The 4275-nt window shown below is 37.7% G+C and overlaps 1 pseudogene; it reads left to right on the top strand.

Moving 5' to 3' along the window:
- The first annotated feature begins 1856 nt into the window (after positions 1 to 1856).
- On the top strand, positions 1857 to 2622 carry LOC18049413 (annotated as a pseudogene).
- The last annotated feature ends 1653 nt before the right edge of the window (positions 2623 to 4275 follow it).

The following is a 4275-nucleotide window of genomic DNA, read 5'->3' as shown; positions in this document are numbered from 1 at the left end:
ACAATAATCAAGAGGGATAAACTTAGATCGCAAAATACGCTTCATACGGTTCCATGATCGAACTTTGCGTTTGCCTTGGTCAAGTCGAGAAATTTGCAACTCATCCCACCATTCGGAAGCAATTATGCTTAATCTACTGGTAGCAAACGAGACTTGCTCTTTTTTAGGAGTACGCCAAAATAAAAACCAGTGCTCAACCTTATCCAACCAATCAAGAAATTTGTTTGTACCTGTAAATGCAAATAATATCGGCACATGATAAATAGGAGGGCAATGATGATAGTTTGCCATTTACGTTTCCACATAATGGCAAAACTGTAATTAAGGCTCAACTCTAGGGTTTGATATGGCCGGCGGCCGATGGCTGTGATTGGGACCGAAGTGTATTGGATGTAGAAGATCTGGGGTTGGGGATCACGATGGTGGTCGTGGTTTGGCTAGACTCGCCACGATTTTTCGCGAATTCCGGCTTAAAATTAAGACGGCTTGCGGTGGAGAGGTGGCTTTTGCAATGGAGATTCCAGCGACGATGGGTCACCGAAATGGTTGGGTTTTGATTGGTGAAGGCTGGGGAAGGTTTTAGTGGTGGTGGTAGACGGAAAAAGTAGCCGGTTTTGCGGCGGCGGTTGGTGGAGGCTCGCGGTTTGGGTCGTTCGCGTGGTGGTTGCGGGCTACGATCAAGGGCTGAAGTTTGTCGGATTTTGGGCGGCTACTGATGGTAAGTTTGATGGCAATGTTGGCTGGCGGTGAAAGTGGCTGAATGGTGGTGGATTGCGCCGCGGGTTTGAGTTGGTGATTTGCGGTGGTTCAGCCGGCGGTTGAGACTGTGATGGCTGCGGTTTAGTCGCTGAATGATGATGAGTCTAGTGGTCGGTTGAACAATGGCGATGGTGGCGGCAATGGGTGGAGTGTGGCGGCGGCTAGGGTTTGTCAAATTGGGAATTTTTGATTTTTGATTTTTTTTTGGAGGTGGATTTGGTATGGATGGATCTGGAGGGGTACCAAGTTGTGCGAATCGCATAAAACCGCTCTGATACCAATTGATTGAGCCAGGTGTAGCGAAAGCATAAATTGATATGGTATGAAAATTAGATATCGTTCTAATATTGAACCAAGTTAATGTGATTAGCTTACGCTCTAATCGAAACGTAATTGGATGACGTTCTAATTCAAATGCTTCTATAAGAGAGATTTTGATAGAAAATCCTAGAGAGAATTATGAAAAATGAGTTTTATTAAATAATTGAATCTCAAGTCTCAAAACAATGACAAGACATCTCTATTTATATTAGAGAAAACCCACTTCCTTAAATTAACCTAAAATGGAAAACTAAATTATAGTTATAATGAAAATAAAAGATTAAGATACATATCATAATTTACTCAAAGTAAAATAGAAAATCCGAAAACAATAAATATTATAGAATCCTAAATTATCTAAAATAACGTAAATTAACTTTCTACGTAAGTTATAAATATAAAATAAAAATTGATAATGTATATTAAATGACTTTTTAATAATAGTTTTAACAAAAAATAATAAAAATATTATAGACTTTTCATCATTAATTATAAGATAACTATGTCATAGATCACGTAGGGAAAAATTTAATTTATTATAGTCGTATATGGCAAATGTGCACATTGATTGAACATGTTGTCTTCGAAATATAAATTAAAAGAGAGGTAACCAATGAGGACTCAGTAAGTCTTCACCTGCTTCGAGGACTAAGAAATTGAACACACAGACTCGTTCATGGACTCCCTTCTATAAATAGGCTAGTGTCCCCGCAAGATTCTCAAATCACAACACTTGATTAAAGTTTGAGACAAATACATCCCATTAATTCATCACCATGAAGGCTATTCAATTTCTTATAGGTTTTGCTCTTTTCGCTTTGGCTTCTTCCTTGGCCTCTGCCTATGACCCAGCCCTCTTCAAGATATCTGTGTGGCCATCATTGATCACAAGGATGGTGGTACGTAAGCTTAACTGATAAAACATGTGATTTTCAATATAATTTGTGCTGCTACTTAACTATTCCTTTTTTCTTTTTATGTGTTCTTGTAGTGTTTGTGAATGGAAAGTTCTGCAAGGACCCCAAGCTTGCGAAAGCAGAAGATTTCTTTTTATCAGGGCTAGACAAGCCTGGAAACACAGAAAATCGACTTGGTTTTAATGTGACAAATGCAAATGTTGAGCAGATTCCAGGACTTAACACTCTTGGCACATCAGCAGTCCGTATTGACTACGCGCCGTACGGCCAAAATCCACCTCACACTCATCCCCGTGCCACTGAAATCCTGGTGGTCCTGGAAGGAACTCTTTACGTTGGTTTTGTGACATCGAACCAACTAAATAACACACTCATCGCAAAAGTTCTGAACAAGGGAGATGTTTTTGTGTTTCCAATTGGTTTGATTCACTTCCAAGTCAACATTGGAAACAAAAGTGCAGTTGCCTTTGCCGGTTTCAGCAGCCAGTTCCCTGGTGTCATTACCATAGCCGACACGGTCTTCGGAGCCAATCCTCCAATCAATCCCGATTTCCTTGGCAAGGCATTCCAGTTGGACCCAAAGATAGTGAAAGATCTTCAGGATAAGTTCATTAATGGCAATTAGGAGAAGGAATTAATGAGCTTTACTATAAATGGCCTCTTCACTAGTGGTTTATTATCATATCATGACGTAATAAAAGCAGTCTCTTATGAACCTCGCTCCAGGTTGACTGTAGCCATATAATATACATAATTTATTGTTGTTTTTATTTAGCAACTAAGCCTTTCCCATCCTTCTCCTTACACATATATTTTGTCCATACGTACGCACATATAATTCTAATTAATCTCTTCATTACTTTTTGTTACGCAAAATCTGATGTGAAACAGATTATATTAAGCCCCAAGATCAAATGGTAGATGACCAGTTGATGTCGCTTGATAAGAGCAAACACAAATAACCAAGATTTGCCTCAGTAATTGAAACAAACACAGCTAGCAAGCAGAAGGCAGAGCACACACGGGAGAACTGATCAACAACAATCACAAAAATTTACGCACCACAAGCCAGCCTCAAGCTCTTTTTCATTTAGAATAAAAGACCCATATTTAAAGAGATTACAACCAGATTTCTAATGAGTCATCAAGTGCTTTCTAACTCAGAGAAATGCATTAACTACAAGCTCCTATACCTGCTCTGTTTATCAGCCTACATAACAGCTCAGGTCAACCAAAAGTCAAAGCAGCAGCTGCCGTAACTAACTTCCGTTGGTGCGCTCCAGTCCAGCATGCAGCTTAACAAACTTTCCCGCCAAAAGCAGTCAAACTGGATCATGAATTCGAATTAAAAATCCAACATTTCTATTTAAACTAAAACTAGTATAACAGAACCGGAATCGCCTATGTTGCAACTATCGTATGGTACCACAATTTTTGTCCTTAACCCAACTAACCGTTGGTTCAAAAGTCAAATAATCTAACGTGTTTTAAATTGCCACGCATATCTTCAAGTATATTGGTGAAATCAGATGGGTTATAACTTAACTTGTAAGGATCCACTTACACATACCATCATCTACCATCAACGATTAGGATTAACATTTTTTTTTCTTTCTCAATTTCTCTTGCCTAATAAAACTTAGTTTCAATTAAAGGGTATTGCTACCATTTTTTTGTATTTGGTAATCTATCGAACACGAACAAATTGACGAACGCATAATTTCTTTTTCTTTTTTTCATTTTGCTTTTCATCAACTCCTTCAACGTTTTCTGTGCATTATCTTTCTTCTTTTTGCTGGAATCAGTTGGCTGTTGATGGTATTTGCCCCAAAATTTCATCTTTACATCTTCAAGTTCTTCCTTTTTTTTTTTCTGTCTAATTCTTCAATGTAATGATCCATTTCACTTATGCAACTTTTGCGTGGACTTCAAGATTGATTTTTGTGTGTTAACTTACGTTTGAGTTAAAAAGAACTTAGATGTATTTCGTGTCTGCTACATGTTTGACGAAATTCCTCACAGAAGAAAAAGCTAAAACAAAAGAAAAAACAAAAATACAGTTTCAGATGCTATTCTTGCTAAAGAGCGTTCAACAAGAGAGATATATTTATGGTATTAAACATGAAAAAAAAGCAATAAATAGAAAATTAATTAATGACAACTTCTGCAAAAAGAAAAAATCTAATTGAATTTTGCTATTGGTGATGGATATGATGACGATGGAAGTGTGTTATGTAAGACGAAAGAGGATAAATCAATGATTAATTTTAGCGCTCAA

This window comes from Citrus clementina, unplaced genomic scaffold, assembly GCF_000493195.1.
Source record: "Citrus clementina cultivar Clemenules unplaced genomic scaffold, Citrus_clementina_v1.0 scaffold_3, whole genome shotgun sequence".
NCBI classification, from domain to species: Eukaryota; Viridiplantae; Streptophyta; class Magnoliopsida; order Sapindales; family Rutaceae; genus Citrus; species Citrus x clementina.
Note: the sequence above shows the minus strand (reverse complement) of the source record. Positions and strands in the feature narration are given on the sequence as shown.